Source organism: Ambystoma mexicanum, chromosome 1p (assembly GCF_040938575.1).
Source record: "Ambystoma mexicanum isolate Mex_15411 chromosome 1p, UKY_AmexF1_1, whole genome shotgun sequence".
NCBI lineage: Eukaryota > Metazoa > Chordata > Amphibia > Caudata > Ambystomatidae > Ambystoma > Ambystoma mexicanum.
This window is the reverse complement of record NC_090921.1, coordinates 359,148,158-359,173,577: the sequence shown is the minus strand read 5'-3', so window position 1 is coordinate 359,173,577 and position 25,420 is coordinate 359,148,158. Positions and strand designations below refer to the sequence as shown.

General features: G+C 46.6%; 1 protein-coding gene across 1 annotated transcript in view; it reads right to left on the bottom strand.

Moving 5' to 3' along the window:
* The window catches only part of LOC138570157 (occludin-like), a 349,343-nt gene extending 324,968 nt beyond the window's left edge, over nucleotides 1-24,375 (bottom strand). The window contains exon 1 of the mRNA XM_069648824.1: nucleotides 24,034-24,375. The gene's annotated coding sequence lies outside the window, so the exon portion shown is untranslated. The remainder of the gene's footprint in view (nucleotides 1-24,033) is intronic.
* Nucleotides 24,376-25,420: the final 1,045 nt, after the last annotated feature.

The window sequence follows — 25,420 nt, the reverse complement described above, 5'->3', positions numbered from 1 at the left end:
AGAGACGTCTCTCTAGACATTCTAGTCACTCAGAATACCCTGGAGTCTACCCTGCATCAACGTTTACCAGCACCACTGCTACCACTGGAACCCAGGCACAAGCTTGCATGGCCTAGTTTACTTGCTATCCCCCCTCGCCCTTCTAGGGAAGATCAGCGGCTACTAACGCCATTACAATTAACGGAAACAATCTGATTCTGAGCATGAACCTCAGGATGATTAAGATTCCATCCATACAACCGACACAGAGGAATATGATATCATCCCAGCAGATGGTCCCCCCCAAGACGAGATTGGGTCCTTCCATGCCCTAATGGTTAGGGGAGCAGATATGTTTGAACTTTCACAAGAGGACCAGAAAAAGGACAGTCACCTTTATCAAAGAAGGGGACGGCACAGGAAGTTCATCCTATCTATTCCACTCTTGGATGACATTTGGGAGGAAGGTCCCATTACTATGTCCCATCCGTGGACACTACATCCCCCAAAAAGGACAGATCTGACAAAAAGTACAGGGTTCCCAACTCAGCGCCTGCCTGCTTGCTTGCGGACACAACCCACCCCAGATTCTGTAATTTCTGCAGCAGCCCACAAGCGGTCCTCCAACCCATACTCATCATGCTCACTCCCACCTGATAAGGAGGGTAAACATCTAGATGTTTTTGGAAAAAGTGTCATCACCACAGCCGCTAGACCATGAAGGTGGCGAACGCCATGGCCATCCTCACCAGATATTACCGTGAACTGTGGTTGAAGCTAGGACCTATTCTTGAATTTCTCCCGGAAGGCAAGAGGCACTGGCAATTTTCCACAAGGGCGAAGCTGAGACGAACCACGCCATCTACGTCGACATCGCTGATGCCGGTTTTCACTAACTAGGGAATGGTGCTGTGTTGTGGTGACAGGACTGGCTGAAAGCAACAAACTTCTGCCAAGAAGCACAATTGAAGGTGGTGGATATGCCATTCAATGGCATACATCTATTTGGCAAGAAAGAATATGAAACCCTTCAGCCATTAAAACAGAAACTGATGCTGCCCGCTCTCGAGGCATCTTACAGCAGAAATGTCAGTTCTTTCAGACTGGAAAATCGGGTTTTTTAATTATTTTTTTTAAAATTAATTTATTTTCAAGATTTTCAATAAACAAAATATACATCACCAAAAGGTCAAACAGAGTATTAAACATAACACTCAGTGTTTCATAGGTACAGAAGCAAAAACAAAGTCCAAAGCATGGATACAAATTGAAACATTTCTGATAATGCAAGACACATTTTGTATTATTCGCAAAATAAGATACCTAATCTAAAATAATTTAATTAAAAAAATATATATATATAATAATAAATAACGCAACATAGAACATTACAAAGACATAAAGACCACACACAGACTACATAAAACAGAACAAAAATAAAACAGGGGGGAATCCTCAACTGATACACATAAATAAATCCGATAGTCGGATCCAATCGAAACAACTAATCCTCAGATACACATTCACCATATAGATCTGTAAATGGTTTCCAAAGATCTTGATACTTATTTTCCTTTCCTTGTCTGACAAACATCACCCGCTCAAAGTTTGACAATACCAACAAATCATTAATCCAATTCTCCACTCTGGGCTTCTTCCTCGTCTTCCATACCATCAGTATTTGTTTCACTGCAACCACAAGTGCTTTATCAACCAATTGTCCATATTGACGAGCAACCGCACAACGCCCCCTACTCGACAACAGCAACACCTGCATAGGCATCCTGGGAAAACGTACGGACAAGATTGCCTCCAGCCTATCTAATATCTCCACCCAAAATTCTAACACCCGAGGACAATACCATAACATATGGATCAACGTTCCCTTCTCCTTCCCACACCCCCAACACAAGTCATCAGCAATCAATCCCAACTTATACATACGCAATGGAGTCCAATACAGATGCCCTAACACTTTCAAATGAATCAATCTCAACCTGAGATCCAACCTACACCTATAACCTACATTCCACATAAATTCCCACTCCTTTTCCGTAATATCACAGCCCAACTCCTGTTTCCACCTCTCCAATGCTTTCCTGGCAGCATCAACATCCTTAGAACATATCGGCATCAAGCTGGTATAAGTGCATACCATTTGCGGCGATGACATAAGAATCTGACCACCCGCCGATACCACTTCCAAGGAACCTGACAGCATTGCCAACCTTTCACTCAATAGAGCTTTCAATTTCACGAATCTATTCCGTTCTCTCCCTACCAAATGAAACGTCCTCTGCGACTCCTCGAATGATAATATACGGCCATCATGCACCACATCTCTGATACATAAAATCCCTTTCGAGACCCAACTTCTCCAACAAAAGGATTTATTGGCAAATTGTAAAATCCTGTTTCAGCAGGACCTCACGGGACAACCGTCTCACATATCAATCTGCATCCTACAAGACCCGTTCCTACTCCACGACCGACCCATATAGGGGAAAAATCCAATCCTACAGAGATAACCAACACAGGCATGGCTCCTTACAAACCAGGGGCCAATCCTCAAAGCATCCCTGACCCATCCAGGGCCTACCTGAAGCACAGCACATCGTTAACCATTCTCTGTCTGTAATCCCTCTGTCTCTCAATCAACTCTCCACAGTCTTGCCTCATTCCAGCTCAGCAAGTGTTATACCTGGGTGAGAAACTCAACACTTTCTCCTGCACAGTGACCCCATCAGAAGAACGGGTAGTAGCCTTCCTGCGCAAGGTACACCAAATCACAACTTCAATGTCAGTTTCCATCTACAGTATCAAGTCCCTATTGGGAATGATGGCCTCATGTGTCCCCCTGCTGAATCACTGCAGGCTGCACATGCGTCCTCTGCAAGAGTTCCTGGATGCTCAGTGGCTGCAAATCTCCTGGTGACCTTCTGCCATACTTGCTGTCTCTAGCACAGGCCGGTTTAGCTCACTCCTCTATTAAAGTACACTTACCTGTGACTCCTTTCATCTGGTATCCCAGATCAGTGAAGGAATTCATGAAAGGCATGTTTCGTTCCTTCTTGCCAGTCAAAAAAACCAGCCCCAGTCTGGGACTCAACGTGGTCCTGACCAGACTCATGAAACTGACCTTTGAGCCTATGTACGAAGTGTCTACCAAACATCTATCTTGGAAAACCACCTTTCTGGTCGCCATAAGATCCACCCGTAGGGTAGGCAAGATGGTATTGATCTGGTTCATAAAAGGATTAAGAATCTATTGATAAATTCACACTTCTCCCAGGATTCTGGAAACTCTGTGTCACGTGGAAGGTTCAAGAAGTGTTTCACTGCTGTGAAACAGGCTTTGCTCCTTTAAGAGGCTGCCGTAATGCTGGTGGTACGATAAGTAGTCTTGGCTTCGGATAACTGAACCACTATTTAGAACGTAAGGACTTGAGGGATGGAAGGCCTTCTGGTTTGTGGGCATTGCACCAGCATTTCTTAAGAGCTCTAATGGACCATTTGTGGATGGAGTGCTCTAGTGTGTTTCATGCTCCGTTATTGATTCCTTTGGGATTCAGTCACTTTATTTTGGGGAATGATACCAACATATTTCAAACCTTTTCTTCATTGTCTGATTCTACATACAGTGATTACAGTTTCTTTTGAGGTGGAATTTGATTTCCTTTCTCCAAACCCTTCTAACACAGACATTTTGTTTTCCAAGTGCCCAGTTGACCCACCATCAGTTCTATGATGTTTCGGTCGCCCCTTCTTCCAGTCTCTTTGCTTCTGTTGCATGCATTTGTGCTTTCCAGTACAAATCTTGCCTAACTTAGCAAGAGAAAATCCTGTATGCTCCTCCTTCTTGCCACTTACAAATCTTCAATCCCAACAACATTTTTTGTGTACTGCGGTTTTCATCTCTGGAACTGCTATTGCAAACTCTGTGTTTATCTGTGATCAGCAGGTCTCTGTATGTGGGTCGTACTGTATAGTCTTGCTTCCCTTTTGTGTCTGTTCTTCATTTCATTACCTACTTGGTTTGACATTCCATTTTACTTAGTCCATCTTCACTGTCTTTCCTAGTTCACATTATGACTTATCTTTTATCGAACCCTAATAAGCCTCTGGCTATTTTCCCCGTACTTTAACCCCTCCTCCCCCATTATTGGTACATGGTGCGCTCTTTATCCACACCAACAATGCCCCTTATCTGTAATTATACAGACCACCCAGCTTCTAGCAATTGTGAGCTTCCAAACATAAAATCTGCCATTTTTAAATGAGACGTACATTTTCTGTAATGGCACCAAAATGGACCATTTTGTATTTTGCCCATCTGCCACACATTGTAATAATTCTAAAAGGCAAACAATTGTTGATTTTTTATATTGATGACCACAGCACCAATGTTCCCAAGCCCCACACAGTATTTAAATGCAGCCACACCCTCTGTAAAGCTTGTTTCCAATATGGAGGCACAATCGGGACATCAGCAGTGGAAGTCTGCAAGTTTAGAGGCTTCCTATTTCTATTTCAATGGAGAGTAACTGGGTTGTGTCCCCTGGTAAAGTGAGAATGCGGTGCTTGAGAAACAGTGTTGGCTCCTCCATAGCCTACTCCAGTGTGTTCTGATATATTGAAGATTTCATTATGGCGTATAGAACTGGAGATTATTAAGCAATTTATCAATGGGTGTTGTCTGGTATGGCGAAAGGGAGCTAAAATGGCGGCCAGCTGCATGTTGACAGCAACGTTTGAACAATGTGGTTGTTCGGTTCTTGTTCCCTCTCGAGACCAATAATTTCCAGGTAGGAATGGAAACTTTGGGGAATGAAGATTATAAATGTTGTTGTATGTTACGTAATTTACACATTTTTGTGAGATACAAGAAAACGTGCCTAAAGGAAAGGTGCTTGTGCCATTATTTCTAATTGGGTAGAACTCTCACATGGAAACATATGGCAAGAATGGATGGCAACCCTGTGTAACTGAGGATATGTGACGGTGCTGACCGTCCGATTGACTCAATTTTGCATGTGATTTGGGGCTGTTCCCTTTTTCTCAACATTTGCCGAAGATATTTGAGACAAAGGCAGGTAAAACGAGGAAATTGGAACAGATGGAAGGCATTAGGTGGCCTTCTGCAGCTGACTGAGTTGGAAAATTGGGTGGCACTTCCTGAATATCTGTGTGAGGTAGGGGAAATTGAGAAGTCACTGATGGCGGAGGGATAAAAGTGCTGGCTTTTGGTTATGCAAAGCAATTTCCATCACTCCTTTTCTGGGCAAACTCCTGGAAAAGCTGGCCATCTCTCAGCTTAACCTTCATTCTGACTCTGTTGGCTGTCTCCACGGCCATCAGTCTGGCTTTACAGCTGCCAGAAGCACAGAAACTGCTCTCTTGAACTTTTGTGAAGATCTGCTCTCCAACTTTGACTCTAATATCCCCGCTGTCCTCATCCTTCTCAATCTCGCCTCTGCTTTCGACACGGTCCGCCATACCATCCTGCTCAACCGTGTCCGTGATAAACTGGGTATCACGGATCAGGCTATGGCCTGGCGGACCTCTTTCCTCTCCAATCAACCATCCCAGTTCCAACTTGGGTCCTTCCTTTCATCCATCTCTTTTTTCGACCAGTGGTGTTCCCCATGGGTCTAACGCCTCGCCCTGGTTGTTCAACCAATACCTGGCAACTCTCGCCCACTGTTTCTGCTCCAATTTCCAGTGCTATGCTGCTGACATTCAACTCATTTTCAGGCTTCCCTCGGCGACCTCCTCTCCTTCTCTCATCTCTGATTACCTAACTGCCATTCAGGGTTGGTGTGCCGCCAATGATCTCTGCCTGAATGCCAGCAAGACGGAGATCCTCCTCATCGGCACACCTTCACCCTCCTTTCCCCTCACTCTCTGGTCGGCCTCCTACCCCCACCTGCAAGGCTAAGAACATCAGGGTCATCTTTGATTCCATGCTTTCCTTCTCCGCCCACATCTCTGATGTCTCTAAAAAGTCAAACTTTCTATTGCACCTCCTCAGAGGTACTTTGCCTTTTCTCTTTTTCCCCCAGAAGCTCACTGTCTCCCGAGCCCTTGTTCTCTCTAGGTTGGACTATTGTAACAGCCTCTTTCTAAATCGACCTGCCTCTACTCTCTGCCCTTTACAACTCATCCAGAACAGGGCTGCAAGACTTGTCCTTGGCCTCAAGCCCTCGGATCGTATCTCTCCAGCCCTGAAATCTCTCCACTGGCTCCAAGTGGACGCAAGGATTAAATTCAAAACCCTCTGCATTGTCCACAAGGCTTTCTGGGGCCTGGGTACAAAATAACTTCAGCTATCCCTCCGTAAATACCTTCCTCTCAAGCTCTTCACTATTATCCCTCTAACTCCCTCAGGGTCAATTGTTTTTCAAAGAAGCGAGCTGGGGGTAGATCTCTGTCTTCGGCTGGGGCCTCTCTCTGGAACAGCCTCCCTGCCACTCTGAAACTTGAGGAGAACCATCTCTGGTTCCGGAAGCACCTCAAGGCCTTCCTCTTTGCTTCTTTCTTTGACCCTCCTCACCCCTGCTGATCTTCTCTTGTCTAGGCACCATGCACCTGGCCTACCCTCTGCCCTCAGGGCCCAGGTACCTGCTCATCCTGCCACCCACCCGCACTGTCTCTGGGCAATCCCTTGCACTGGGGTCTGTATCTGTACCCATACAGCACCCTTTTTCCTGCACTTATCAGACATACCCTGTCTGGTGCCTTATACCCAGCACTTGCCACTTGCTGGCTGGACTACTACTGTTTGTTGCCTTTTATTATTTATTTATTTTATTATTTATCTGTATTTCCCTTGTGCTGCACTTCCCAATTCTCCCCCTTCCATGCACTTTTCCCATTTACCTTTCCCACGCACTTGCACGTTCCCAATGTCACTTGGCCTAGCAAGATCGTTGTTTTGTTTCTCTTGTTCCCCCTCCCTTGCCTTGTCTCGCTCTGAAACACTTGTGTACGAGCGCGATAGAAATAAAATATTATATCATATCATAATTTAGGGCGATGATTGGTTTTTCTGTTTATGACTGAGTCGACTCGCTAATGTTCTTTGCACGTCTGTATTTTTCGGACGTCGACTGTCACTTAATGACTCTTTAAAATGTTAATGTTTTACATTTTCAAAAAAATCTTAAGTGTGGTATACGACCTCATGAACAAACATCGAAATGAGTTTTAAAAAAGTAATTAAGAATAAATACTCCAGAATGTAAAGATTTGCGCCATAATATTTCCTTTCTCTTGCAGCGAACCTTTGAAGCCACAATATCCTGGGGGTCTGCCTAAACCGCTTCTTATCAGTGTCTATACCAACATTATATGTACTCATACCATCTTACATCTGCACCCACAATGCCTTATAGTAGCACCTCTTTTTTATTGTATATGGTTTATAAACAAACCTTAACAAAAAGAACAAAGGATAATGAGACCAAAGGATAAACAAAGTCAATAAATTAACAAATTGTGAGTAAAAATATTAAATCCATAGCACCTATATAAGCCTTTATCTGTTCATATGGTACCCAATTGTGCCTTTCTCAGCATATAAACCACGTTTTACGGGCACCTATACCATTCTCCCTCTGCTCCTAGACTGCCCTTTGTCAGTATAGCACTCTGATCTGTAACTATACCATCCTGTGGACAGCCACATCCATATCCGTTTGCTTCTTGCACCTATTGTATGGAATGCTATACGCTCTATCAATTAAGTCAAGCAAGACACCTCTAGTGGTCCACAGTACTCAATTCAGCCTCAGAATGGTGGGATAATGGTATATTGAATTTCCTTTGCCAGTTTATACACAAGTCCATGCAGTAGATGCATTAACCTACTTCTCCAGTTCACTTCATATCCCACAGTGCAATGCCTTTATAGTATAAGAGACAAGCATGTTTGTGGCCCTTCCACCTTGCAGGCTGAGTGATGTCACACATTTGTGATGCCTTGGGAAGCCTAAACCAAGAAGCACTATACATATTGCGGTACCATGCATCGAAGGGTAAACAAGTACACAGGATCCTACCATGACCTATTACAAGCACCAGTGTTGCTGCTAATTTCAAGAGGCGAGACTTGGAACAATGGAGACGCACATCCCACTGTGTCTGGCCAAAAGCCCAAAGTCTCAAAGCACTAACAAGAATAGCGCAGGAAACCATCCCTTTACAATAGTAGCAGTGACCTCATGGCGAGGAATTTCCTCCTGGTGAAGTCCCAGCTGGGTAAAAGGGCACAGGAGGAAACTCATCCACCACAACATGGACTTCTAGGAAATGCCAGACCCTGATGATGCTGTCACCGAGTGTCTAGAAATACCCCGGCAGCCACCGAGTCAGAAGACAATAAGCGGCCCAAGAGGACACACTAGTCTGAAGGGAACCGGGAATCAAAATCACAGCTTATCATTACATTACCACTTATTGTAATGCCATGTTACATGCCTGGGTGGATAGCACACTAGTTAAGTGCTCATCTCTGACATAGGGGAATCCTGCACTTCACAGGTATGAATCCCTCTTGAAATGCTGCTTCAGCCCTTCATCCTTTGGATGTCAATAATTGGAGTACCATTACACCTGTAAATAGCAGGATGACTATGGCAAGAACACAAATTCCTATTGCCAGAGCGCTCATCTGCCACTCATATGGCTTCTTAGCACTGTGGGCGTGCATGGCTCTGGGTTCCCAGAGGACTATAGTCCACACTACATTATACATGGCACTGAGTAAGGCATTAAGTAAGGCATTGTAAAATGGTAAGAAATCTGGTAATGTACATATTGCGAATGGAAATGTTCATAACATTGCAAGCAGAATAGCATAACATGGCGGTAGAATATAGTAGACTACCCCTTAGCTGGACAAGACACACCATGGCTCAATTTAGCACCGCAAGTGAACAGTCCTGGTTGGGGGAAGGGCTAATTCACATATGTATAGGCCTGTCCGAATCCTGCCCTGGCAGGGTTTGTTTGTTGAGGAGGTGTGTGAGCATCGGTGAGATTCCTGCCTGGTGCTAGCAGGAGTTATTCCTCGCACGCAGGCCTGTGGAGAGGCAGCATAATGCAAGGCACTGTGCAGTCACGGGTGGGGCTCTGGTACGACAGACTCTGCCCACATGCCTGCCTCCCCATGGAGGACGTGCATGAGCCACGTTGCTATGAAGCGGGTGCTCATGCCCTGGTATGTGGAGTAAGACTCTGATGGTGGTGCGGTGGGCCATCCTTCCCCCGCATGCCTGTCTGACGGCCATGTGAGGGCTGGTGTGCCGGCATGCCAAGATCTCTGATCTTTTCTGGATAAGAGCAATATTGGTACCATCAGAAACAGTCATGTATACAATGCAGAATCAGGTAGCCAAAGAAAACATTTCCTCACACCCCAACATCCAAGAGGGATGGCCAGCATGGATGTCTGATCACTTTCTTGTTCTCAACTGCTGAAACCGAGGCTATTGTCTTCCCCTCTAACCCGATTTCTCTGGCTTCTTTACCTTCTGTTATTTCATTTCCTCGGGCTCAGCTACCTATCTCATCAGTTGTGCGTAACCTTGGTCTTTGTCTTGATTCAGATCTTTCTTTCACTCACCACATCTCACTCACTGCTCACTCCTGTCACGTTCATTTCTATATCATCCAGAAAGCCTGTTTGTTTATGACTTTCAAAACCACAAAGTTATTGGTGTCTGCCCTAATCTTTGCACAACTTTTTTTACTGCTCTTCTGCACTTTTTGGACTTCCAACCTCCCGCTTGGCTCCACTTAAATCTAAATTTCATGCCTCTATTCGTGTTAATAGTCAATTGGCTCCTCGTGACTCTATCTCTTCCTCTCTGGCTCAACTTGGATGGCTTTCTTTTCATAAATGTCTAAAGTTACATTTTTTATGTTTGGTGTTTAAAGCACTGTATGGTCTTGCCCCTCCCTATCTTTCTTCACTTGTCTCTTTCTATCTTCCTTTGCGTCCTCTTAGGTCTACTTCTCATTTCCGTCTTGCAGTTCCTTCTCCTCCCCTCGCTTCCGGTCTACCTTCTTGCACCTTTAAATTGGAATACTCTTTCTCTCTCTCTTCGATCTATTACTGTTTACTCCTCTTTTCAGGTTTCTCTATGATCTCACTTTCTTTCATCTGGTTAACGTTGCCTTATTGCAATTTTGAAATACTCTGTGTTTTAAATACTGACTTCACGTTTTGTACTGTTTTCAATTCTATGTACAGCGCTTTGACGTAAGGCACTATATAAAATAAAATACAAATACAAATGGGCATTCTTAACCCTAAGAACATTTCAAAAGTGCCCAGAGCAGCAGAGGCTGCTGGGCTTTCTTCCTCTTCTCTCCTCTTTTACTTCTACTTGTGACATGTCCATGGACAGTCAGTGGGAGGATAAACAGCAAAACAACAGCTACACACATTGTGTCCATCCTCAATGCCGTTTCTCCCTAGCTGTACTCCAATGTATTTGTTTCGGCTTATAGGTGGTGCTAAAGGGCCACCTCAAAGCCAAAACTAAAAATAGCTTTGCAGTGTTACACCATGACCTTAAGGAATGTTAAGGCTGCCAATGGCTTCAGTCAACAGAGCAGGCAGTCCCACTCAAGACACTCTTTATGGTAGGTTCAAAATACAGCACAATCCACGACGGAGATTTTTCACAGCAGGGAGACAGATAAGATACAGAGTAGGAAAGATGTGTTTTCCAGGACTTGGTTTGAAAAGCATCCAGAGTGCTTTCCGCACATCAGTTCACAAGCTTGCTTCGCGCTAGCTCGCAGAAGGTGGCTCAGTGTGAGAACACGACTGAAGAACGAGATGGAGGAGGGTAAAAAGTGATATACAGTAGAGTTGGAGTCAACAGCTGGGAAGAAGGTAAAGTGAGCATTAGGCAGGTGGTGGTAAGAGGCAAAGAGGAGGGGAGAAGGAGAACCAGAACCAGATGTTATGGGCAGGCAATAAGGACTGTAGGGGAGGGGTTGTGAAACTGAGAATAAATTGCTTAGATAGAAAATGTGAGATTCAGTGAGTGGCCGGTGTGTCTAATGGGGTTCACTGCAGTCAGTTGCATGCCGTTGGCTCATAGGCAACTCTAGAGGTTTTTCTAACAGGCCCTTATCACTGAGCGGCTGGTAGGGCTGGGGGAAAAGCTGATCATGTTTTCTTATCAGTACTTGATTAGCACTCATTCACCATTGGTTAGATCCCGTAGAGCAGTCTGGAAATTGTGTTCCCACAAGGCACTTGGTTTGATTGCAGACAGTACATGTACAAACGTTGCTGTGGTGCTTTTTGGGAGATAGCCTCCAACCAGAGATGGACAAACCCTTTTACCATACTTTGTTTAGATAAAGCACTCAACTTGGGCATTTTGAATGAGATGCATAAAACGTCATTCTTTTTTTCAGTGCATATATCTTAGTGTAATCAGGTGCGGCTTATTGTGGAGTGTGGAGAATTTAACAAAACTGTAAACAACACTGAGAAGCGTTCAGAAGTAGGCAACGTGAAGGAGTCAAGTAGTGAAACTTTTTGCATCACCTGGGTCAGAAGGAACTTCACTATCTGGTGGTAAGTTTAACAGTGTTGAATTGGTTTTATACACGTGTGAGGGTAAACTGTGCAAGAGATGGGCTCTCAGTGGGACGTTACATGTGTAACATTCATCCCTTCCCGCTTCACTGCCTCACCCCTACCGGCAATTACACAGCCCTGCCTCCTTGCCACCAAAGAAAAGTCTTTCAGGGATGTCATTTCACTAAAATGCTAGGGATAGTGGACGTGACATCACATGACCCTTGACCTGCAATGACATCACAGAAAGTGATGTCATGTTTCCCCACCCCAAGTGACATCAGGGGAAGTGATGGCACATGATTTCAGATGCGTGTTACACCTGCGTTTCCAGGAGCTCTCATTTCAGCCAGATATAGATAGATATAAGAACCGAAGCACAGAGGGAGATGAGATTTGTCCACGATCACACATTTGAGGAATGTCATTTCCCAAATTCGACGTGGAGCCTATATGTAAAACATACATAATACAGTATTTGTAACAGGGTAACCAAAATCTGTAACGCAGGCTACATCTAGTGTATGAAACATCTATAGATCAATGGACACAAAAGTACTTGTTATCTGTGGCATTGATGTGTTAAATAAGCCAAAAAAGCACTGACCTGGGGAGGTGTGCTCTGTCTGTTTATCCAGGAGCCAAATTCTGCACGAGCTGTGCCTCACAATTAAATTATTGACCAGTATTTAGTATCAACAAAATTCCCTGGTTATAAATGTATCCATGGGTCAGCTACCACTACGATAGAAGAAAGCTATTGTGCGGGTGTAAGCTGATGCCATCTGTCTCTGTGTGCATTTATCTTTAAGTTATGTGACAAGCAACCACATGTTGTCCCTGTTAACAGGGTGAGGTGTGGCGAAGGGGTGAGACTGCACTACCCTCAAAAATGGGGCTCAATGGATCTACGATTTTCAGAGCTCTGTGTGCAAGGTGCTTTATTCAATGACCACCCCAACCCCCCAGGACCGTCCCATGAATGAATCTTCCACGAAGCCATTTCCAAGAAGGAGTTTGAGTCGGGAGGGTGGGCCACTCATGGCTCTCTCACTTCTGAGACCCCATGTCCAACGACTTATTTCTTAAACAGTGTTGCACCAGAGCAGGGTCATGGTCGACTCTGTGGCCCCTATCAACCATTCACATCACACTTTAATGCGTTCAAGGTGAGCAGAGCCCAATCAGTTGAGTAGAACAACATTTGGAGGCCCTCCTGTGAGCTCCTTAACAAAGCACAGGGCACACCACACCCTGGGCCGGCCCAGAACACCACGTGTGCACAATGTCCATGATGATTATGCTGCTGCAGGGGCATGCACTACTCCAAGTGAAAGAAGTCAATGGGCCTCATTACACGGATGGCGGTAAGGATTTACCGGTACCGGTAAAATACCGGTGCCGGTAAATCCTTACTGCCTTACTACGAGGTCCCTTTGCGGGTTGGGGGATTTAACGCCTGCTTTTTGCAGGCGTTAAAAACCAACCCGCAAAGGGACCCAGGGAGCTAATTACGGTACCGCAATTTGCGGTACCGTAATTACCGCCTTCCCCATTCCCATTGAGCCCTATGGGGCGAAAATGGGAATGGGGAAGGGCAATGGTGGAAGGGGGAATTACCGCCCTGCCAACCTTGGAATGGGGCGGTAATTCCCCTTTCCGCCAAGGCGGTGCTGGTATTTTACTGGCATGAACCATGGCGCTAATAGCGCCATGGTTCTCCGCCATCCGTGTAATGAGGCCCAATGTTTTTTAATCAAAGCTTAAATGTTTCACCTGGCCTAGAAAGAAGGGAGTGGTGCCTACCAAAATATACCAGCCACCAGCGGTGGTTGGTGAGTTGTTTTATTGGAGGTTGCAAATATTTGCCACAATATGCGATTGCGACCGAGCATAGATAGGGGACCCGAACTAACGAAAACGGGTTAGGGTTGGAGGCACAAGAGATTCTTCTCCCTACCATGAGAGAAGATTTTGAATAATGGGTTAAAATGGTGCATTATACTGCACACTTTCCATGAAAGTTTTGGTAGAAGACCAGACAGTTTGGAATCGGTTTTGAAGGGTGTAAAGCAACTCATGGAAAAATAGTACAATAGATGCAAGTCACCAAAAGTGCACAAATACATTTCCAAATGCATTGTTATGCCGGTCCCTGCAATATATGCCACTACAATAAATATTTTCATGCTGGCCCCACCAACATATGCCAGTGTTCCCATATGAGAACATACTCATGTTCGCTTTGTGATGTTTTTATAGTATAATTACTGATACTAGACACAAAGCTGGCTCTGGCAATATATGCCAGTACACCTATATAAGAAAATATTCCGGTTGGTTTGGCCATTAAAAGTGACATGTCACAATACGAAAACATGTCCAAACTGGTTCCAATGTAAGCCAGTCTAGACCAATAAGAACACTTACCATCCTTGCTTGACCATATATGGCCAGTTAATAAAAAGTCATGCTACAGTAAGAAATATACCGGCCGCTATACCAAAACGTCTAGCGAGGTAATACTACTTATCATGCTTCCTTTATTAAAGATGCAGAGTAATAAGTGTCATGCCACAGTAAGCAATGGCTAGACTGGCTGTAGTAAAATGCCATTCTAGCCAGGTAATGACACATGAACTTGACTTTGCCCAAAAATGCCAGTAACATGTACATTCAATAAAGGATGTGTAAAATATGCTCTACTGATCCCCAGTCTCCAAGGGCCTTACACACAAAAACACACACACACACACACACACACACACACACACACACACACACACCCCTCCCCCCCACCCACCCACCATTCACTTGCACTGCATTCTCCACACAGGGACACCCACCCAGAACATTCAAACACACTATCACATTTTGTCTTAATCACCCACCACTCACTGACCCATAGCACATACATACATCTGACACTCACTTCACACATGCAAAATACACATCAATTATTATTTTTTAAAGCCTTCTTACCTGTTTTTCCAGCTTTGGTCTGTGGGCCGTCACTCCAGGCCACACTCGATTTCTCTGTGCTGCTCACAAACAGGCACCAGGAAGCTGGGAGACCTTCATGGTTCCTGTGTATGAGCTGCGAGGAAGCCGGAGAAGGGGTTGGAGCTGAATGTGGCTTGTGACACGTACCACATGTCATGGTCAGCTCCAACCCCTACTGTGTGCTTCCTTCTCCAGCTGCAAGTCCTGGCCAAGCCTTCACCCTGATGGGTGAAGACTGTGCTGGAGCACCCCTAGACCTGGTTTGTCAGGGCCCCCGCACTACAGGGGCAGTGGACACCCCTGCTACTCCAGGAGCTTAGGTTTAAAACAGAAAAACAAAATAAATTGTTTTTATTTTTTAAAATGTTTACAGAGGTAGCAAGGGAGTACACAGGGGGTTGTGGCTGCGACCCCCAAATGACCTCCCTGAACTATTTTGCTCTTCTATATGCCTCCATTGCTCCTCTGTAGAGAAAAACACTTTGATGCCTTAAACTATGGCAGTAGACGCTATACAAATGCAAGATAACATATAAGCCCATGCTTCTCTGCCCATGCTGCAGCCATGCACTAAAGCACACAAACGTCTGATGACAAGCAAGAGAGAACATAAAGGGGAATGCAGCATCAAAAAACGTGTGCGTGTTTTTGGTTGTATGCGTGAAGTGGGCGTGCTGCCCTTAGAGTTGCCCCCTCCCACTAATACCCCAACACAACAGGCGTCACGTTACATCCCACCTGAAAGAGCACGGCCCATTTCACACAGATCTTCATTGCTCTGTACATGACCTCCTACGAGTCCTATCGCAGGGCCAGGGTGTCCCACTTTATTAGGATCTCTGATTGACAGTTGTGCAAGGGAACAGTGAAACAGGTCGATCACATCCAAGTGATGTTAGGGTGCAGCTAAAGGTCAAACTTGGAAGGGAATGAATTTGGTGTCTGACCATGAAAACAGAACGGCTGAAAGGCGCACAAGTACTGCCTGGTTGCTGAATGTTTGAAGAACATAGAAACGTAGAAACTGTGGCAGAATGATTCTGAGCCTTGAAACGCATTAAAACAGTGCCCATTGTAAAAATGTCAAAGGTGGTCCAAGGCTGGCATTGTGGGCGTGAGGGATGGGTTATTCTTAAGCTACTGATAAAGTGCCAAAGGTAGCCGATCCTTAAAATGTAAAACTTGCTCGGAAGCTAGACATTTCACCACTGCTGCTGCGGCGGGGATACCATCATTACAGTAGTTTTGGAGGTACATCGATGATGTTACTGTCTATGCAACACTTACAATGCCTGCACCTCCGCAAGAGTGAAAATGAAAACTATTCTTCAAAAGGTTCAAAGAGTGCCAAAGCTGGTCACGTCAGGCATGCTGAAATGTCATTTCTGTTGCAGTAACACCCCCTGATCATGTAAGGCATAAGCCTAGATTAATCATCGATCCCGGGTAGTATCAGCTCAAACATGTGAACCGTACCATTCCATCCCATTCCAAAGATGTTAGTCCATCCCCAGGTAATCTTGTCTTGTGTTTTAAGTTACATTCTGAGACTTGTAGTTCTGGATCTCACCTTTATAATCCAAGGGCTGCAAGCCCATGAATACAATGAATACAACAGAAGTGGATTAGCAGCTCTCCAATTCAGTGGGCTATGTTGGCATGGGTCTCCCCAAGCCCCCAAATCGAGGGACTTTACTGTTTTACAGACATTCAGTAAACAAAAGAGTGTATTTACTTAAAGAATATGTGTTTGGCTGTAGTAGGTTAACAGTAGTACACTGATTGGCACGTCAAGTGAAACCGTTTTTTTAAATCTAGAATTTAGGAACCGAAAAGCATAAACCACATTATAGTTTATGCCACCAGCTGGCTTTTTTGTATTGCTTTATTTATTTTACTGTTATCCTATGTACTGCACTGCCCCCTCCCCTTCTGCCCACATTTTCCCCTTCCCCTCTCCCCTGCACTTGCGCGATCTCCTTGCCACCTGGCCTAGTAGGATCGTTGTCTGTCTTTCCTCTGTTTCCCATCCCTTGCCTCGTCGCGCCTTGAAACACTTGTGTATAGGTGCGTTATAAATGCCATATCATATCATAGTCTTCCAACGTAGTACAAGCCAATCAATTGTGACCTCTCTCCGCCAAAAGGCAACTTTAAAGGTTTCAAAAAGATGGCGTCCAAATGAGCACAAATGGCGTGGTTAATTTAGCACCCGCCTAATAAGACTCCACATTTAAAGTTTACGTGATTACAGTGTACAATTATAGGAGGGTGAATTAGCATGCATTCAAGCAGTTCTATTGCTACAATCGAGGGGCTAGAAAACCACCTTATTGGGCTTATGCTTAGTTCCCCAGTCCTACAAGCTTGTGCTCAATCATATTCTTTTATGTTTCGGTTTCTTGAAGTGGCATGGTGTAGCCCTCTTTCCCAGGAAGTGAAGCCTAACCCCCACTCCAAGGGCACTGCTCGGAATTCAGGGCCTAGTTGTCGACGCTGTTGAAAACAAGGCCTCTAGGAACCGGCAATGATGCTCAGCTCCCAAGCATCAACAACTAGGCCCTGCCCTAGGGAATGTAGGACAGGCTCAGTAGCTTGAGTCTTCACACTTCCTGGAGTTGGCAAGGCCGTGCACGTGTGCCCCCTACCTTAACTTGGGTGGCAGGGCGTTACCTACACGGTCGGCCCGCCACCGAGGGTCCTATCGCCTCAATACTTGCATATATTTACAAGATATTTACAAATCACCCGGAAAGGGGTCCATTAGGAATTGCATCCAATGGATTGGCAAAGAACCTGTTGGGTCTTTTGCAAGTTGCCTGGCGACGAGGCTACAGCTTCAGTCGCCCGTTCATCTTCCTGTAACACCACGTCACTACAAATCCGGGAGCACAGAATTCAACCGATTAGTAGTAAGAGTAATAATAATAGTATTAATAACAATGATCATCATGATGTTATTGTGGCTATTGACAATAACCTGTTTAATGCCGTACTCTAAAGTGGAGAAGGCCCGGTGTAACCAAACATATTATCTTTACTATTCTTAGCACAGTTTCATGTAGAACAAAAAAACTAGCAGTCGCCAAGGGCTGATGACAGATCTTATGGGCCAGTACCATGTAATAGGGCATATGGAGCTAAAGGGTGCGCGGGCATAACCGCTAGGCATATACAGCGTTTAGAACTGTACCATAATAGCAAAAGCACACATGTGCATAACCCAAAAAGCACCTGTCACCCCTCACCCCAAGCTTCCCACTGTCTTACCTTCTCCCTCCCTTCCTCTGCAGCCATGCTACAAAGAGACACACAGTTGGTGATCCAAAAGGGCAAGCTAGGAACAGTGGTCGAAGTGAGAGGGAGCGGTCGGGAACGGTGCTCCTTTACTTTTTTAAATTACCTTTTACAGCTCCTATACTTTCATTTTGAAAAGAAGCCGTTCCGGAATGGTTTCGTTTTAAAATAAAAGTGTAGGAAGAAGTTGAAACTTGCCCTTTCAGTGCACTGCACTGAACGTTCCCTTAAACAGCAGGTGCACGTGTTTGGTGGTGTGTATTGTGTGTGGGAGGGGACGTGATGATGGGGTTTGTGGGGAGTGGGCGCAGACCAGCAGGGAACATAGTTCCACTACTTCTTTTCGTTCACTTCGACCACTGGCTAGGAAGTCGCACCAGGGCGCCAAAAAGCCAAGAACAAGAAAGGAAAGGAAGTGGGGGGCTCCAGGGGACGACATATGTAGAATTTGTCGGCGCCAGCCGGCAGCAGGGCTACAAGCCCGCCACCAAAGTAATGGCCTGAGGCCACAGAAAGCGAACAAGAGGAGACCCTGCGAGCAAGGGTATCCAGTTCGCAGAGCTCTCCACACGGAGTGCAAAGGAGCCTTTCTGGCAACGCAAAAGACTCCTCTTTTTCACCCAACCCCCACACCCAGAAAAGAAGAAGAAGAAACAAGAGACAGACACAAAAAGAACAGGACAATGACGTTGTCTCACAGTCGTGGGATAAGACGGCGGCATGGGCCAGGGGCATGGGCCAGCGGCATGGGCCAGGGGCATGGGCCAGGGGCATGGGCCAGGGGCATGGGCCAGGGCATGGGCCACGGGCATGGGCCAGGGGCATGGGCCAGGGGCATGGGCCAGGGGAACATCCAATGGCCCTCGTGCCCAAAAGGACTGTTTATGCTCTTCATGCATATTTTATGAACAGGATGTCTTTATTGTGATATATGTAACTGTGCAATAAAAACCACAGCCTTTTATTGCCAACTAATCACAGTGTGTCAGTAGTCTTTGGGCAACAACCCAGCAAGGCTGGGACCAGGAAGGGTAATAACAGAAGGGCCCCAGGGACCATACCTGCCCCTCAGCTTGGGATTATTAGCTAACTGAACATTGGCGAGAGAAGGGTTGAGTCTGCTCTGCTTTCTGAGCCTGGGCATTAGGTGCATTAACCCGCTATGCTCTGGGACCAGCTGCCAGTGCCAGAGGCCCCCATCACCTGTCTGAATTATTCACCTGTTTCCACGGATACCTCCTCAGAGAGCCTCACTGCACACTGTTCCTTTGTTGTGACTCTCTCGCCCCCTCCTGCTCCAGGAACTCTCGCTTTTCAGACCGCACTGCCTAGAACTAATACTGCACTGTCTTTGAGTACTGTTTCCGATTGTCAAGTAAAGGGTTACAGGGTTTAAAAGAAAAGAAAGGACCGCCCCCAAATTTATTTACCACCGACGTCCGAGAGAGCCATCAACAACCTTTGCAGGATAAAACAATTTGACAACATATCACCAGACAACGCCTTTCCAACCCTGTGCTTTATTTTAACAAGCAAATGCATTTTGGGAGTTGTAATTTTGATCAACTTCCATTGAACAATTTGGGCTGAAATACGTGTTTTTAAACTGGACGCCCGACTGTAAAAATGGCGACCTTTGGATATGGGGTAATGTGGTCTCTCTTAACCAAAACAGTCTCTGCCTCTCACTTTCCCCATTATCAGAGGGTGGGAGGCATCTGGCGCTCCACATATGCCCAAAAGAAACGAATACATCAGAGCGCTGTGCTGACCGAGCTGTGCACTTTCAAGGGCTTCTATTCCACAACGAAACTTGGCTTCCAACCAAAGTAGTAAAAACAACTCTTTCTGGCAGCGCTCCAGTCCAGGCTTTGGGTTTGTTGCAGACTGTGAAGCCTGAATTATCATCGCTTTTCCACTCAATCAAATGATGTGAGCCTGTGCAAACCCCATTATCCCTCATCTCCTCATTCACCTTACCTTGTATAGCACCTATTTCCATTGGTATGGCCTCAAAGCACTGTAGGTGAACGCCCTTGGGGGACTGAAGTCCGGGGAATGGGACTTACGTCAGTGGTGGTCAAGTTCCTGCTAGCGACCCATGTTGAGCTGGCCTATGGATGGGTGCTGTGAAGACTGTAGGGAGACTATGTAAGTCGAGGAGACTGGTTATGTGTCCAGAGAGACTTAGCTGCATTCTAATGACAGAGATGTTGCACAATGTGTCTTCAAGATGCGCATGATTGCAGGTACGGGTGGGTAGCTGTGCCTGCAGCTATTTTCCATGTGGTGTCATTTCCTGTGTGTCCGTTTCGTATTGACCCATGGAAAGAGTTGGGCGAGCTTGTTGCGGCCTGGGTCAGTCTAAGCCTAAACTAGGGCTCCGGCCCGACTCTCTTCTTGGGTCGGTGTCTGCCCAAAGCAGGGGCAGACCACGAGCCCCCACTATCACATGGATACAATCCTTCCTGGCTAACAGAACCATACGAGTCTTTTTCACCACAGCTGCAGCAGATCCCACCCCCATCACATGCGGGGTCCCACAAGGTTCCTGTGTATCCCCCACTTTGTATAACATATTTACAAAGCCTCTATTTGACCAACTGGATCATCTGGGTGTCACCTACACTAACTACGCAGATGACACCCAGATACTCCTCACTATCTCTGGTAATTACCAAGAAGACTCCGCCCGGATCAACAATATATTCTCCATCATTCAGGCATGGATGGCCTCCCATGGTCTCTGCCTGAATGATGAGAAAACAGAGCTCCTAATTGTCGGCTCCCCCAACACTCTAACTAAACTTGACCCTTGCTATAATAACATCACTATCGATGGTCATCCCATTTCCATAGCCAAAAGCGTAAAAACCCTGGGTTTCTATCTAGATGCCAACTCCAACCTCTGCAAACACACCAATATGATCGCCTCAGCCGCTGCCTATACCGGCAAGCTCATTAGGGCCAGCAGACCCTTCCTATCACCCAACAGCTGCCTCACCCTTGCCAGGGCCCTAATACAATCCAAACTGGATTACTGTAACAGCCTGTACCTAGGTGCTAATCAATCCGTACTCAATAGATTGCAGGTAATACAAAATAACGCCTTACGCGCAGCCCTCAACATTCCCAGACAAGAGCATATCTCTGCCACTAGGAAAGCCTGCAATTGGCTCTCCATACGCTAAAAATCATTTGCCTCACGTACAAAGCCCTCAATCACCTAGCACCACCTTATCTAGCTAATAAACTCACCCTGAAACCTGCCACCAGACTCACCAGATCCTCCAACACTCTTTGCCTACTAGTGCCCAGGTTCCACTTAAAAAGAGCGGGAGGGATAAGCTTCACAGTGCTGGCCCCCCAACTCTGGAACTCCCTACCGCTTAACATCAAAACTGTCGAATCCTTCCAGATCTTTAGGAAGCAGGTCATCAGATGGCTGCTAAACAAAGAATAACACCACTATCTCTAGTCCTGTGCGGATACTGGCTTAAACACTGTATTTATTCTGAAAATTGTATATTGTACGCACTGCATATGTTCTGTTTATTAACCACTGTATATATATGTATATATTATAAACCTGTACGAAGTATGCACACTGTAACCATATTCTTAAGCGCCCTTCTACCTCCGGGATTGGAGCGCCATACAAATAAAATAAACAAACAAACAAACCTGCTCACCCGTAACACAGACATTTAAAAATAAATTGCTTACAGGAGCCAGGTGCCTGACTTCATGTGGGGGCCACCTGACTTTGTGTCCCGCCCCAGCCACTTGATTGGAGGGAATGCGACTGGAGCATTTCCTGTCAGCATGCTGTAGCGGCTGGCTGCGACTTTAACCAAGTGCCTTCCTTGTTCTTACAGCGCTTGTTCCCTTCATCGTCTCCCACTCTCGCCACCCTTCCAAGAAATACCCACACTTTTCATGCCCCCCAGTGCCGCCTTCCTCTTTACTCCACGCCCTTACATCCTGAAAACAGGAGCACGGTCCCATCCTCCCAAGCGCCATCACCATCTTTTCCCTGCCCCCTGCCATCCCCAAACTAGCAGCGCTGCTCCCTCAAGCTAGTACCACCCCCTTGTTCTCTGCCCCATCCATCTGCTATCCCCAAAGCAGCTCTTCCCCCCAAGCGCCATCATCCACTTATTGGTAGTAAAGACCCTCCCCCATCCCGATCCAGCCACCACGCAGCTTGGACTCGGCCCGCGTACTCCCAGGCTCGGCCCCGGCCCTATCCCAGAGATCCCTGGCTTGCCCAACACTAGGAAAACCAGGTCCAACACCTGATGCAGTGCAGATTAAACGACTGTATCACAGTGGTAGAAGTGTACTAAAAAAGTAGTGGAACTGTGGTCTCAGCAAGGAAGAGGGTAGGTGGAAGCATAGTGCGACATGTGACAAGGTATTGCGGCCGGGGCATTGCAATAGTCTTAGTAACTAAGTCTCCTACTGCAACTTTACACTTGCACAGGTACATGAATGGAGAAATCTTCTGTATAGAATGGTGAACATGGTCGTTAAAAGTAGAGCAATTGTAAAGAAAAGGAAATAAAAGTAGTGGAACAGCGCACCCGACCGTTCCCGCTCACGTCAATCACTGCTGTATCAGTGCATTGTATACACATGGACTATCAAGTTAAACTTTTGCTGCAAAGCAGGGGTTTCCTCAATAACATAACAGAACCACTGTCATTTCCACCCGCTGCTGCTGTGCAGGGATCACCACTGTACTTGTGTACCGGGGTAATACGGATAACCTTTCCGCAGTGCAGACTCACCCCCAACAATCCGGTTCACACCACACACCACCTTCATTTGTTAAGCGCGCTAAGCCCGGGCAATGGCGATACAAGCCAAACACACGCTTCCACTTTAACAGCCATCAAAACCCTGCAAACTCTACACCTCGTCCACCAAACCAGGGCGCTAGAGCACTCTCTGAACTCTCAAGGTCCAGCCATTCTCTGGGGGCGCGGCGCGTTAGCAAGTAACCGGGCCGGATGGCAACGTTTGGGGTCTGCCTATGGAAGCACAGACACTGCGTACCCCAACCCAATTTACTTCGAAGTATGTGCTTCACCAGCCCTGTCTACAAAGATATGTTAGAACTGGCAACCAGTTCAAGGTTGAAAAGAAAACTTTCCCCAGAAAAGTAACAGTTGTCAAATGGGAAAGATACATGTATTGCAGGCTTGATTGAATGGGATGGGAGCATAGAACTTCTTATAACAAACCTTGTTGATTCTAAAGGGATGTTAGCTGCAGATTGCTGTAACACTTGCGATGTGAGAGGCTCCTTCCTATACAATGACAAGGCATATATGCTTTGAAAATAAGAGGCAAGGCACCTTGTCATCCATCTTACAAGGTACAGTGTCCGGATAGCCACATAACGAGGGACTTTTCAAAATGAAGACTTGACCTCATCCATACCTGGGAGATTTTTTTGCATTATGAATATGCGGCAAATTGTTAATTTAGATTTTGCAATAAAATAATGATGTAGAGTCGCTAAAACATCTTTTTATTTTCTGTCCCTTCCTCCAAGAAAAGCACATTATTTTCCGAATTTCTACACGATGTGGAATTTCTGAACGATTCTTCATTTTGGTTTAGAATTCTGGGAGCTCGCCCACTGTATGTGGTGATAGCAGCAATATCATTTTTAACATTCCTAAAACTTGAGGGATTTTATTTGTGCTGTGGAACATGCTTTGTTAATGCATGAGGAAGTTATGGCGTTTTATTGTGATTGTTTTAATGCAATTTGTATAAGGTTTTGGTTTCAATAAACTAAAACAAAAACATAAATACAAGTTGAATGCTTTTCCTGCTCTGGTGGGAAAGTAGATTTTGCAACAGGCCAGGGCCTCTGAAAGGCCGTTATGGCTGGGGCAGCCATTTCCCAGAGGCTTTCCAGAGGCACTGACCTCCTCTTTGTTTCCAACTCTCTGGCCTCGGGCAGTCCCCGAGATGTCAGTCACGGGTTCAACACTGCGCATGCTTGACATGTGGCTGACTCTTTCCCAGCCCTACTGGTCTTTGAGAGTCACGTGGCCCACGCGCCAGACCCCTCTACCATAGGGCCAGGCCGCCTAGCCCCGGCCTCAAGGCAAGATCACCGCCTCACTCACCTTGCGACCAGACTCTGTGCCTCGGTCCGGTGTGGGATCTCGTCTCCACGCGCAGAGCTGTTTAGGGTCCCTCGCTCAGCACCTCTGTCCTCTGGGGCGCTGGGGTCAGGCCGGTCACCGGCCCGCTTTTGGGACACCTCTCTCCCTCGGCCGCCTGGGTTCACAGGTGTTTTGCTCTGTTTCGCTTCCTGCCTCTCTCTTGCTGGCGCTGGGCACAGACCTTGGATTAATCATTAAGGCAGCGCTGGCAGAGCTGCCGAGCCCCCTCCTCCCTGCCAGGAGGGCAGGCCCGCTAGAGGCCGCTCCTCGCCGCGGGGAGAAGGGGCCGGGCTGGCTCAAGAAGCGGACAGAGGGAAAGGCGAGGGAGGAAGGGGTGGGGATGCGGGAATTGTGTGTGTGTGTGTTTCCTGGGGGTTTGTTTGCTTGTGTGAAGGGAGGGAGTGGCGAGTGCAAAGGGGGCAATTGTGATGGATGGAGCGTGGAGGGAATATTTGGGAGTACGTGTGAGAGTTGAGATACTAGTAGAGAAGAGAGATGTGTGAGTGGTAGAGGAGCCGTGGGGTGTGAGACGCTGTTATCAAGAAGTGGGGGTGAGAGGGCAACAGGTGAAAAGGAGTGTAGACGTGTGTATGACGAATAGAAAAAGAGGGAGTGTGAGGTGGAGTGAGCGGAAGAGGATGAAGAATGTGCATTTGGAGGTACATTTTACAATGAAAGTTTTAATGGAAAAAGTTCTAAATATAGGTTTTGAAATAGAGGTCTGGGCATATCATCTGCCACTGTGGGCTTTTGCCGTTCTAGGGCTTTGCCGCAGTGAGTTTTGGCGGGCGAACGCGCCAGAGAAGCTGGCATGGCGGGCGCCGCCCCTTAGTGGGGGCGGTCCAAACACCCCCCCCTCCACAAGGGTCGACGGGTCAGGGGGGCGGGAGGATGCGAGGCACACGGAGCCCGCCCCCCTGAAGAGCGCGAAAGCGGAGGGGCGGGAAACCGGGGAGAAGTCGGCCCATAAAGGCACGGGCTTGTGTGAACAATCACACATTCTCCCTCGGTTTCCCGCCTCACTGGAGCTCTGTTTCATTTCGATCGTCGTCGGGGAGTGGGAGGACGGTACGCTCGCGTTTGCTGGAGGTCGGCGAGAGGATTACAGGAGGTGCTGGTGGCGTTCCCGCGTCGGGTACAGGAGGAAGGTGCTCGTGTCGTTACCAGAAGTCGCGGAGGAGATCGCGGGAGGTTCCAGTAGCAGCGGTGGTCGGTTCTGGAAGAAACGTATAGAGGTGGGTGCAAGGGAGAATCTAGACTCGTTTATGAGGGGCAAGGGGGGCAGGGGGGAAGACGGTTGGAATGGTCGGGTCGCGGTGGGGGGGAGGCGCATGTGTGGTATCGGTCG